Source organism: Schistocerca serialis, chromosome 2 (assembly GCF_023864345.2).
Source record: "Schistocerca serialis cubense isolate TAMUIC-IGC-003099 chromosome 2, iqSchSeri2.2, whole genome shotgun sequence".
Classification (NCBI taxonomy): Eukaryota; Metazoa; Arthropoda; class Insecta; order Orthoptera; family Acrididae; genus Schistocerca; species Schistocerca serialis.
Genome location: NC_064639.1, coordinates 1,131,288,521 through 1,131,302,647, shown reverse-complemented (window position 1 = coordinate 1,131,302,647; position 14,127 = coordinate 1,131,288,521). Strand labels below are relative to the sequence as shown.

At 43.3% G+C, this 14,127-nt stretch overlaps 1 protein-coding gene across 6 annotated transcripts in view; it reads left to right on the top strand.

The window, feature by feature from the left end:
• LOC126458594 (inward rectifier potassium channel 4-like) overlaps positions 1 to 14,127 on the top strand; it is a 667,556-nt gene that overhangs the window by 306,623 nt on the left and 346,806 nt on the right. The gene's annotated exons all lie outside the window — the stretch shown is intronic.

Genomic DNA, 14,127 nt, shown 5'->3' with positions numbered 1-14,127 from the left:
CACTCCTGCTGCACTGAGTACTTACACCTTACATTACCAGAATTGCTGAACCTCTTCTCTCTCAAATTATCCCCTACTGGTGCAGGTTCTTCGCACTTTCGTGTAAGTGCTCCGTTAGTATTTTCTTAATATCAGTATTGTCTTTTAAAATGCCATCAATGTGAAATCATCATTTTTAATAGGCATAAAGAGCCTTGTAGATTATTTTATGTGTTTATATCTACCATCAAATTCTGCTGTATACGTTATTCTGTAGAAATCTGTTTACGTCCTCTGGCAGACTGCTAATTTTATACCACACGACTAATGTTGTACAATACTTTATATAAATAATTAATGCGTTAGCTAGAAATGTAACGCGGTAGTTTTAGGGAATTAAAGTCACTCATTCGTAGCATGACAGACTTGCGGCTATGTTTAACTGCAGTTCAAGCACTGTGTGCTTAGCTTGCAGCTTTCACTCTTTTCTCTAAGAACTCTTGCTGCACCATTACCAGCAGCGCAGCAGGTGCGGCCAACTTATTGTTGGAGCCCAAGGAATTATCGATTCACTTATCGAGAGGTATCTATTCATTCGTGTAGAGATTTATATGAAAAGAACGCAAAGCCTAACCACTATGATCGGACGGGGATTTTCGTAACCTACGGGTGCACGACTAGAGATAAAACCATACATATTCAAAAACATACATGTGTGTGTGTGTGTGTGTGTGTGTGTGTGTGTGTGTGTGTGTGTGTGTGTGTGTGTGTGTGTTCCACATCTCCTCCTAAACTGTTGCACAGATGTTGACCATACTTGGTACACATATAGCTTACTTTCAGGCGACACTCGCTGTGGTGGTAAGAACCACCTATCAATCAGAGGGGTAGGGATGGGGCTGAGAAAGAAGTGCAGCCCGCAACTCGTGAATTCCCAGACTTTATTGGTCCAGTATTTGAGAATGAGAGCATTTAGCGACTTGCAGCAAGCTTTACATATAATTTCAGTACTTCAAGAAATTTTTCCTTGCTGACAATCCGTACAAAATGATGAAAGCAGAAATGTTTATCGCTTACACTACTTTTCCACTGTTCATGCAGTAAAAGCACCGCATCAGGCATGACGTTATAATTTATTATTTCTTTACTACTAACTGTATTCGTGCCTTACGATGAACAAATACCATTGAATGTAAGTGCAAAATTAGATCATTGTACGACACATAGTTCAAAAGATACGACGTCATAAACAATAAGATGCGTGAAAAAATGCCTCATCATGCATGACGTTTAAATTTGTTACTTTGTTGCTACTAACTCCATTCGCAACACATTTCGCAGACAGTATCCACATATGCTGCTGAATGTATGTAGAGAATTGTATCATTATACGAAACATAGTTCAGGAGATATTTTATAAACATAAAGGAGAAAGGAAGACGCTGTATGGAACAGGTAAATACCTGGGCAACGCCTAGTTTCTGGGCCAGCAAATGAATATAGTAGAACGCATACTATAGCGCGCAATTAATCAATATCTAAAAAACGATACTTTACGCCAAAGTAAACTGAAATTCTGATCTAGTAGTGTGCGCTTGCTACACCAGAGACCCAGTGAGCCTAATTTAAATCTCTGCCGTTGCATGTGCCCTCTTTCTCGCTGATTTCCATCTCACAGAGGAAGACTTAAATTAACTTCATTGTAAATGGTAATTAATTTACCCCTCAGCTGCTGACAGGTGTTGTTTATATACCTCGATGGGGACAGCTGAAAATGTGTGCGCCGACTCGAACCCGGGATCTCCTGCTTACATGGCATACGCTCTATCCATTTTTTTTAAAGTCTCATTTTGTTCGCTTTTGTTCGTTGCATCTGCTCGGGGCGGACTTCGTAACACACCCGTTTAAGTTCGTCGTTGATCAGTTTTTTTATTACAGAGGGTAGCTAACCCTCTGACCGAACACACTGAGCTACCGTGCCGGCAAAACATAGGGAGGTTCTGACTCAGGGGGCATGCTCTGTCCATCTGAGCCACCGAGGACACAGATGAATAGCGCGACTGCAGGGACTCATCCCTTGCACGCTTCCCGTGAGACCCACATTCGCAGCTGTCGACAATCTACATAGGCCTACGTAATGTACCTAATAGATACTTTGCCCACCCACTCATTACTCGCGCACACTAAGGTGACGATTCCCGTAAGAGTTCAGGCAACCTGTGCGGATTCGCACAGACGAAGGTCAGTGGCTGGGTAGCCTTTAACTAAATATATATGAAGACAGTAACTGTTCTGGAAAGAACAGATACCATTGATGACCATGCAGCTTCTCTAGAATAAATGATAATTATCATTTATTCTAGAGAAGCTGCACGGTCATCAATGGTATCTGTTCTTTCGAGAACAGTTACGATCTTCATATATAACTTCATTGTCTTTTGAACAAATCTTTGGTGTTACTACATATGGGTACTTCTGTTACAATGTAGTATCGATAGTCTATTCGGTGATCAGACAGCGTAGATTACACGAAGGCAGTCATTTCACGCTGTGCAAGTACTAAGCAAAAGGCCGCAGCCCGAAGTGTTCGAGCTAGATACTTTTCCAATATCTTTGTTGAGAAACTGTCGATAAGAAACCTAACGCCGAAATCTTCAAAGTAACGGCGCCTGCCACGCGGTAGAAAAAGACTTCTTTCGATTCGCCGGCGACGTTTAATGGTGTTTTGATGCCGCGGGGCGACACGTGGCGTAAACAAGCGCCGACCGCGCCACGTGCGAAGTCGGCACAATAAGCGCGCAGTCAGCGGCTGCGGCCACGGGCGTCCGCACACCGCCGGCCTATTATACTCCTCCTGCCGCCTCACTCCGCATCCCGCAAACGCCCCACACGCGTCTTCTGCAGCTTCCCGGCGCCACAGTCCTGTGAAAAATGTTCTCGGCCTGCATTCCGCGTCACAGTAGAGTAAAAAGAATACGGGCAGAGCATTCGACGACAATACCCACCGTCCTCGTTGCGAGCTGGGGTAACGCGTAATTAAAGGCGCTGAGACAGAGCGTCCACAAAAGATGTACTGAAATATGTTGCTAAAATTAAATTATCAGAAAGCATACTTCTCACACTATTTTAAATAATGTCAGTTAACATTTTTAGAACTGTTGATTTCGAATGACGTTTCCCAAGTGCACTACCGATCAAAAGTTTTCGATCACTCACTATAAAAACTAAATACTTTATTTCAATGTACAAACACCTCTTACAAAGTAAATACACCAAAAAAACAATATTTTCTCTCACTATCATTAAGTGCAATAATATAAGTACAATAATAATATAAGTACAATAATAATAATAATACAATACAATACAACAATACAACAATACAATATATAATACAATAATAATATAAGTACAATAATGTAATACGGTTTGTTTGCTTCTTCAAAGTATCCACTCTTCGCCCTCAGAACAGCTGCACAAACTCTTGGCATTCTGGAGATAAGGTTTTGTAGTGTTTTTGCAGATATTGCAGCCCAATACGTCTCTAAATTGTTGTATAGCTCTTCAGATTAAGTGACCTCAGTTTTCTAACCTCCCTGTTAAGTTCATCCCGTAAGAGCTAAAGCGGATTTAAGACAGATGACTTGGCCAGGTCATATTCTTCGGCTTCCACATTTCTCTTTTCTATTGACACACCCTCTGTAAAACAAACCCACGACCAACAACTCTCTTGCCATATGGAGCCGAGCGGTCTGAGGCGCTGCAGTCATGGACTGTGCGGCTGGTCCCGGCGGAGGTTCGAGTCCTCCCTCGGGCATGGGTGTGTGTGTTTGTCCTTAGGATAATTTAGGTTAAGTAGTGCGTAAGCTTAGGGACTGATGACCTTAGCAGTTAAGTCCCATAAGATTTCACACACATTTTTTTTTTTTTTTTTTTGCCATATGGAACAACAGTGTTGATCAGTATCCTGTGGTATCCTTCCTTCTGTAGTGTTCCATTAATTCTCACTGGATCATTTAATTTATAACCCGTAAAACACTCCCACACGCTGATTTACCCCGAGCTTGCTTCACAGTTGGCGTCTCGCGCACTCACTTGACTCCTAACTCGATCTCCACTAAGTCGAACAAAGATTCGACGATTGCTTCCAGATACTTCAAACCTAGGTTCATCAGTGAGTAACACTTATGACTATTGCCTTACGCTCCAGTTTTTATCTCGCAGTGCCGATTTCAATCTTTTCACCTTATTTTGTATGCGTAATAAGGGTTATTTTTTGGCCGCTATCCTTTTTCGAAGGAGATGCCAAGGCCTATTTTAGCTGCTTGTTTCTTTAGTTTAAGGATTTGATCCTGTGCTTCTTCCATTGTTTCGGCGAACAGGGCCATTCATCTGCAAAGGCAATGCAATTTACTTTAAGGTTCCTGTTTTTGCAACCCAGTCTTATACCATTCTTTATATGTGTGTTCCATTCTCCGACTACTTTCTCAAACGCGCAATTTAACTGCAACGTTGAAAGTCCATCCCCCTGTCGCACCCTCGATTTTATTTCGAAAGGTTATGATAGTTCATCCATGAATTTAACTTTGGAAAATGTATTTGTAAGGGTCTCTTTTATGGAATTAGTTGTTTTCTTACCCAGACGCATTTCTTCCAGGGCTGCTAATAGATATTCTGTCAGTCGAATCATATGCTTATTTGAAACATTGAAAGAGATTACATATGTCTTTACCCTTAATTTTTGCTATGCCATACCGCGCGACTGCTACGGTCGCAGGTTCGAATCCTGCCTGGGGCATGGATGTGTGTGATTTCCTTTGGTTAGTTAGGTTTAGGTATTTCTAAGTTCTAGGGGACTGATGACCTCCGATGTTAAGTCCCGTAGTGCTCAGAACCATTTGAACCATTTTTTGCTATGCCATAATGTTTTGGAGGTTTAGTGTTTGTTCCGAGCATGACCTGCTCTTTCTAAAACTACCCTTGTATCACCCGATCTGCGGATCCAATTGCGGCTCTGCCCTGTTCAAAAGGACTCTACAAAGAATCTTGTATGATGCATCCAGCGGTAATACTCTTCTGTAACTGTTGGGGTCTGTCTTTAAGCCTTTCTTGTGTAAATGCTGGATGAGAGCTCTTCTCCATTCTGCGTAGATCACTTCTTCTTTCCAGATCTTAACGAAAATACATTGAAGGGATGTAACTGCATGTTCGTCAGCTTTTTTCCACGGTTCTGCCACTGTTTGAGTTTTTCTAGACGCTTTGTTGTTTTTCAGTTCTGAAATTATCTTTTGTAGTTCTTCAGTCGTTGATGATTCTGGATCCGGCTTCTCACTGTTATTTGGGATGGATTCAGATTTTTCAAGGATGGGTTCACAATTCACGAGCTTCTCAAAGTAGCCTGGTAGTACCATGCAATTTTCCGTGTTATTGAGAGCGATGGTCCTGTTTACATCTCGAAATTGGAGGGTGGGAGCTTTGTATATTGATAACCTTTGTTTGAACGTTCTGTAAAAGCTTCTCGTGTTGTTATTAGTAAATTCTTCATCAATTTGTAGAAAAGTTTTGTTTTCATGAATCTTCTTAAGCCTTTTATACTTTTATCTAACTGCTCTCTAACTCTGACAAAATTTAATCTGCTTTCTTCTGTTTTTTGTGACTGCCAATTTTGCCTGTTTTCTTATTTCAATGAGAGCGTCACATTCTAGAGACAGTCAGGCATGTTTTTTGCTTTTTATGTTGGGGTGCCGTCCGTTCGGCGGTAGTAATGAGGTTTTCCTTGAATGCTTCAAGTAACGAATAATTTTTTTCCGGAAAATCGATGTTGACGTTGTAAATTGTAGCATAAAATTCTTTAAACTAGTGAAAACTAGAAAAAGTGGCATGTGATGTCGAGTGAAAATGACAAATTTGACAGCCAGTTAGGATCTGGGAGCTGTGGACTAGCTCTGTGTTTTTCAATGAGGCAAACATCTCTTTCCTTACGGAGGTTTTAAGAACGAAACGGGACTTCACCACAGCTCAGCCACCTCACTGATGTGGGGTAAGGCAAGTCACAGAATTCAGAATCAGTTTCTTCAACAAAAACCTGCTCCTGATAGAGCGCATGGCCCCGAGTTAAGTTCCACAGTAGAAAAGACTGGTTTCAGTATACAAGAAACATCAGGCTGTCCCCAGAGTTCAAATGGTTCAAATGGCTCTGAGCACTATGGGACTTAACTACTGTAGTCATCAGTCCCCTAGAACTTAGAACTACTTAAACCTAACTAACCTAAGGACATCACACACATCCATGCCCGAGGCAGGATTCGAACCTGCGACCGTAGCAGTCTCGCGGTTCCGGACTGCGCGCCTAGAACCGCTAGACCACCGCGGCCGGCTGTCCCCCAGAGTGCTTGCTACTGTATGATGTAGGGTATGAACTGAGAGCCCGGAATTTACAAACACTAAATTTTAGGCACGTAAAGTCAAAAGGTCTGTGACCCGTGAAGAACTACTAATATTCTAAACATTATATTTAAATTTAAATTGCATCACATCTCGTGTTTCTCGTATTCCACATGTTTAACAAGCAGAGTAAAGTACCATCGGCGGGCCGGATGAAACGAGTTCGCACGCCGTATTCGGTCCGCGAACCGTAGAATGGCGACCCCTGCTCTTAGATAAAGGCAAGTCATCGTAGTTTTTTATACTCATCCGCGGCAGTCTATGCGAATAACCAATCAAATACAAATCAGGGGCGCTTAGTCTTTGTACACTGAAGAGCCACGGAAACTGTTACGCCTGCCCAATATCGCATAGGGCCTTGCGAACGCCCAGAAGTGTCGCAACACGACGTGGGATGGACTCGACTGTGTCTGAAATAGTACTGGAGGGAACAGACAACATGAAACCTGCAGGGCTGCCCATAAATCCGTAAGGCACGAGGGGGTGTAGATCTGTTTTGAACAGCACGCAGTAAGGCATCCCAGATGTGATCAATAATGCTCATGTCCGGGGGGGGGGGGGGGGGGTTGGTGGCAAGCGGGAGTGTTTAAGCTGAGAGAAGTGTTCCTGGAGCCACTCTGTAGCAATTCTGGACTTGTGGAATGTCGCATTGCCCAAGTCCGTAGGAATTCCATATGGACATGAATGGATCAGATAGGATGCTTACGTACGTGTCACCTGTCAGAGTCGTATCTAGACTTATCAGGTGTCCCACATCACTCCAACCGAACACGCTCCACACCATTACAGAGTCTCCACTAGCTTGAACAGTCACCTGCTGACATGCGGGGTCCATGGATTCATGAGGCTCGATACGATTTGAAACGTGAGTCGTCCGACCAGGCAACATGTTACCAGTCATCAACAGTCCAATTTCTGTGTTGACGGGCCCAGGCGAGGCGTAAAGCTTTGTCTCGTGCAGTCATCAAGGATACACGAGTGGGCCTCCGGCTCCGAAAGCCCATATCGATGATGTTTCGTTGACTTGATCGCACGTGACAGTTGTTGATGGTCCAGCACTGAAATCTGCAACAATTTGCGGAAGGGTTGCACTTCTGTCACGCTGAACGATTTTCTTCAGTCGTCGTTGGTCCCGTTCTTGCAGCATCTTTTTCTGGCCGCAGCTATATCGGAGATTTGATGTTTTATCGGATTCTTGATATTCCCGGTACACTCGTGAAATGGTCGTACGGGAAAAGCCCCGCTTCGTCGCCTGCTGTGTCCCATCGTTCGTGCAGCAACTACAGCGCTACGTCAAACTCACTTGAATCTTGATAACCTGCCAATGTAGCAGCAGTAACCCATCTAACAACTGCACCGTCACTTGTTGTCTGATATAGGCGTTGCAAACCGCAGCGCCGTATTCTTCCGGTTTACAAAAAAAATGGCTCTGAGCACTATGCGACTTAACTTCTGAGGTCATCAGTCGCCTGGAACTTAGAACTAATTAAACGTAACTAACCTAAGGGCATCACACACATGCATGCCCGAGGCAGGATTCGAACCTGCGACCGTAGCGGTCGCTCGGCTGCAGACTGTAGCGCCTAGAACCGCACGGCCACTCCGGCCGGCTTCCTATTTACATATCTCTGTATTTGAATACCTGCTATACTAGTTTCTTTGGCGCTTCTATGTATGTTTACACCATTTTATTATCAGAACTGAGATATAATGAATACTCAAAGTAAAATTCCTGTTTTAACAAGAAATCCATAGTTGTGATAGGTGATCGAAAACTTTTGTTCGGTAGTGTAGGTGTAATTAGCCTTAAGGGTGCGGCTTGACACGACGGTTAGCTCCATTTAGCAGAGGTTCTGTGGCGTAGGTTCGACGAAGCATGTCTTTTATGAGCTTCTACAATGCCCAGCTAGCTGAATCTGAGGGATCCGTACCAGTCTAACATAGTTTTCAGGTCCCGCTTTCAGTTGGTAACAAGTTCCTTTCTTGCTAACAGCGTTTGCCTGATGTGTGTTATTTAAGACTATTTTTAATGTCAGTTCTGGATATGCGTTTTCAAGGTTTTCGCGACGTTCGTGTTAGATAGTAATGCCAAAGACACGTATTTTGGGACATAATTGAAAAGGGGGGAGGGGGGGGGGGGGGGAAATAGGTAGGATTCCCCGACACGCGAACTGGTAACAGATTCGCTGCCTTCCACAGTATGGAAATTAAGAGTATGGAAATTAAGAGCCATGCCTAGTATGGAGCAACTGTTACCGCGAGTAAGAATAAGTGATCTCTGATTGGTCGACCTACATAGGTAACGACTGAAATCAGAGGACGATCTGATTCTTCTAGACGTAGGGAACCCTAGTTGAAAAAGCGACACGTTTTCTGGTCATTTCCTCAGAGTCCGAACGTGACAAATTACATTAAATAAAAAGGGAAGAAACTTATTTCTAAGCTATCAGAGAAGCAGCAATGGGACAGTTACACAAGGGTGAGGAGTGAAATCGTTAGTGGCCAACTGAAGGAACCAACCTGTCATTTGCTGAAGAAAACTACACAAATATACAGGTTTCAAAGTGATTGGCAACTCGCTTTCAATGTTGGAAAGTAAAACTGTGCGTCCCACAAAACGAAAAAAACGTAGTATCAAATAACTGCAGTATCAAGGAGTAGCGACTGGAATCAGTCAAATCGTAAAATACCGAAGCACTCAAATGCATAAGTGTATCAGTTTGTAGTGATGTGTAACAGACTGGCCACATAACTCAATCGCAGGTAAAACAAGTAGTAGGCAAACAGGTAAGATGATGACAAAACGCAGTCAGTCTACAAATGAGATTGCTTAAAAAACACTCGTGTGAATCATCCTTGCTCACGTACGTGGCATCCATACCAAACATGTCTACCAGGTGACGCTGAATGTATACAATGAATGGCTCCACGTAGTCTCAGCGGTTACATTTAACCCACAGGAGAGCGTCACGCTTCAGGATAGACGCCAACTGTCCCGAGAAAGCCTTCTTAAAACGTTTCAAGAACCAGTATGGAATGTAGGCATATATTACAAACTCGTACCTAAGGGATAGCGGAAACAAGATTAGACTAATTCCAGAGGACTCGCTCCAAATGAGAGTGCAACATACCCTAATATGTGCTAAAATCGGAAGCACACTCTGTCATGGACTTCATAGTATGTAGCAGAGTATAGCTATAGATTTAGAAAAGACATATGGAGACCTAAATCATGATGACTGGCCATTGATTACAACACAGCTCTCGCAGAAGACGTGTCCCGTGGATAAAGCAATTAACTCCCTTCCACATTAGGGAATTTATGGATATTTTAGAAGGAAAGCCAAAATTTGGTTTGTGTAACACAAGTAACGGAATTTATAATTAAAGTGTAGCTATTCACCGAGGTCCACTGTGGGCTGTAATCATCGTACGGCAGCGAAATTTGGTAGATATGCTAATGTCTTAATGCGGAACTGATTTACGCTGGAAAAAATTAGTTCCAGTTTTGGGCACCAGTTGAAAATCTGGCGCTGTACAGTATCTTGGCTGGCCTTTGGTGGCCGAGCGGTTCTAGGCGCTTCAGTCTGGAACCGCGCGACCGCTACGGTCGCAGGTTCGAATCCTGCCTCGGGTATGGAGGTGTGTGATGTCCTTAGTTAGGTTTAAGTAGTTCTAAGTTCTAGGGGACTGATGACCTGAGATGTTAAGTCCCATAGTGCTCAGAGCCATTTGAACCAACCATTTTTTGAACAGTATCTTGTCGACGTCTCCGGAGCTCATACTGAGCACAGTGTGTAACCGGCGGCTAACAATAAAATCAACATTTTGCCCTTCTCATTTATTTAAACTTTTCTGGCATGCTCCGTTCGTAACCCACTACGTATGGTAAGATTTCTTCACGTCTCCCTTGCATTCCGCCAAAAATAGGAAATATTTTTCTTAATCGGGTCCGCATTAACACATTAGACTACCTACCAAGGTTTGCTGCCATACAATAACTGCAGCGCGGGGAAGCCTAGCGGTCTCAGGCGCTTTGCCACAGTTCGCGCGACTCCCCCTGTCGGAGGCTCGAGTCCTGCCTCGGGCATGTGTGTGTGTGTGTGTGTGTGTGTGTGTGTGTGTGTTGTCCATAGCGTAAGTTAGTTTAAGTCAGATTAAATAGTGCGTAAGCTTAGGGACCGATGTCCTGAACAGTTTGGTCCCATAAGACCTTACCACCATACGATAATTACAGACTATACTGGACCTGTGAGAAAAGTTGTACGTTAATCACAAATACTCGGTATTTAGGATATTTTGTGCAACGTACCTACTACGATTAAAAGACTGAAGAGTCACAGGAAAAAGGGTTGGTTTGGTTGTTTGGGGGAAGAGACCAATTTGCGAGGTCATCGGTCTCATCGGATTAGAGAAGGACGGGAAATTAAGTCGGCCGTGCCCTTTCAGAGGAACCATCCCGGCACCTGCCTGGAGTGATTTAGGGAAATCACGGGAAACCTAAATCAGGATGGCCGGACGCGGGATTGAACCGTCGTCCTCGCGAATGTGAGTCCAGTGTGTTAACCACTGCGCCACCTCGCTCGGTCAGGAAAAAAGCTAACGATGTTAGCTCAGTAGTCAAAAGACGATTGATTAAAAAACAAAAATCTCTAATGAATTATCACTTCAGTTCAAAGTTCCCCATATCATAACATCACAAGCCTTTCGCTGCGAAAAACCAAGTACGTACGAATTCATAAAACCTATTTCTCACAGGTTCCTTTCCGGCATTTCTTCGCTCCAGATGCAAGGTATCGAATAGACAGATGTTATTGGCTGTGTGCTTTCTGTACGAAATTGTGACGTGCTCTCCAGCAAGCGGACGTTTCTGCAAACAAGCATGGGCCGTGCCGCGTGCGTGCGTGCGTGCGTTTTGGCGAGCGGCGCGTCAGATAATGAGATGCACTCTGCGCTGGGCCGCCGCCAACTTGGCATATGGCGGACAGCCGCAACGTTTCTACTCTGCGGCTCCTGAGGCGTCTCAAGACGAAGTGTTTTTCTGCCATCCGCAGTCATCTGTCAGCCGACATCACAAGCTCCGTATTTAACTTAGACGGACGGTATGGCTTCGGACATACATTTGGTGTCAAGACTGCAGAGTACATTTCTGCAACCCACTCTGGCTGAGCACGGATCAACTTCTTGCAAAATAAAAATATTAATAGTTGCTCTTGGCCAATGGCTGATTGTGTCCACAGATATTTTAATCGAGACAGGCGCACCTTGCGAGTCAAACGTGACTTTGAAGATACGAAGAATACAATATTACTGGCTCGTAGAATTTGAACAACACTGTAGGGCTACCCGAAGGTAATCTTCCACCCAACATGCTGCAGAAAGTATTAGCTGAGATGCACCCAAAATGTATCTTTGTCGGTAACAATGCTCCTGCGGTGGTACTGCCTCAAGAAGACCGGGTTTCGACCGCACAGAGGTCACTAAAGGGAAACTCCCTATCGTACCACTTCAGCTTTAGTGGTAAGATGGCCCGGTGGATATCCCGTGAAAAACTGAATACAGATCAAGCAAGGAAACAGGAAGAAGGTGTACTGAACTGTGAAAAAAGAAGGAAAGAAGAGACAGTGAGCGGTCCAAGCTATGAAGGGGAATTGTGACCTCCCCTTCTCTCTTTGCTCCGTTTCTTTCGCTGATCTTTCCTCTTCTTTCTTCCTTCTTAGTATCGCGGCTATATCTCAGGGTTTTCAATGCAGAAATGTAGTGAGAAGGGTCACATGTGTGTGGTGGTTCACGATACCGTAGTGCTGTGAGGGAGCACCACTCGTACCTCTGGTTTGAGAAGACTGATGACTAAAGTGCGAACATTTCTCAAAAGAAAAACAGGTATGTGCTCTCTTTCCTCTTAAAAATATAAATAGTAGCGTAGCTAGTAGGCATACTATCTATCGTTCTACTAAACTGAATGAGCGGACACCATTGACGAAGTTTCATCCTCGAAAGAAGTTTATTAATACCAATTATCTGAAATAAAAAGAAACCTCACAGTTAGAGTAATTAGTTTCTGATGTGTGTGTAGTGGTCACTGATACTTAAAAGATCGTTTCAGTAATTCTATCATTGTCCGTTTATGACTTGCTAAGCAACGTATCAACAAGCTGACTATGCAATGATTAATATTTGTCGTATCCCGACAATAAATCGCTTCTCGCTTGCTTTAAGCATCACTACGATTACTATGCCACTCATGTAAGTCTTTGATAGTTATTATTAAGCTACTGTCCGTAAATTGTGGTTAATGTTACTGAATCCTACACGCGACAATACCCACCCGCGTATTTGTTACTGGTAGGTTTGATCATCACGCGAGTTTTACGGAAATGCTTCAGGAACTCGGGTGGGAGTCTCTAGAGGAAAGGAGAAATTCTTTTCGTGAATCGCTACTGAGGAAATTTAGAGAACCAGCATTTGAGGCTGACTGCAGTACAACTTTACTGCCGCCAACTTACATTTCGCGGAAAGACCACAAAGATAAGAGAGATTAGGGCTCGTACAGAGGCATATAGGCAGTCATTTTTCCTTCGTTCTGTTTGGGAGTGGAACAGGGAGGGAAGATGCCAGTTGTGGTACGAGGTACCCTCCGCCACGCACCGTATGGTGGATTGCGGAGTATGTATGTAGATTTAAATGTATCTTAAACTACGCGCCGATATTTGAGAATTCGCACGCGATTTGTTTGCAGGAAGTTGGGTCGTGGTTCCCTAGAATGATTTTTAAATCAACTCTGTGTTGTAAATTAACAATTCTATGCCCATTCATGAAAGTTACAGCAGATCCGCACTCGACGACTACTTGATCGCGCACTCGAGCAACACGGAAGTTTTTGTTCTTACAAAGAGAAAACATATAATGCATAACGCGACAAGGTGATTTGCTATGTCTAAACATATTTATATCTATCTCATTAAAACTCATTAACTATTAAATGTTGTACATAATTAAATTCTTTACTCTGTAAATAATCAATAAAATTTATAAATGAATTACATGTATAAAAAAAATCTCAAGTTGATATGACGTCATGGGTCACTATTTGTTTCGACTCCCCTGCACTCACGTGACGCAAAGTAGATCCGACTATATTGGACATAACTCCTGTAATGTTACAGAATGTTCAAATCGCCCACGAGCCCTTGTCCCTCAGGTCATTGACGTTTCTGTTCGCTGTATTCAAATTTGTTTCTGTGTTGTGTAACGTCCGTTCGCAACAGCGACGTGTAAGGAACGGACCTCCAGATGCACATACCTCCTATTTGTTCTATACAAGTACCCTCCAGATGCACATACCTCCTATTTGTTCTAAACAAGTACCATACGTTATGACTCTTGCGTTTCTTTTTGAAAGTTATAACTCTTGAACTCTTTTGTTGTAACTTAGTTCATACCCATTTATTTGTTCTTTTCATTTCTGTGAGAGGCCTATGCGGCTTCTCATATTATCTCACTGTTCATCACATTTACTTGTGACTGTAATATTTTCTTACCACATGACTCATATTCTATAACCAATGCATAGTGTGGCAATACAGAAGGCGTAAAGACACGTCCATGACCGGACGAAAAGTTCATAATTTTGTGAAAAAAAGGGGACACGAGGGAAATCTCCTGCTTTGTAATCCAGCACATGGCTCTTGCAACTCGCTCGAT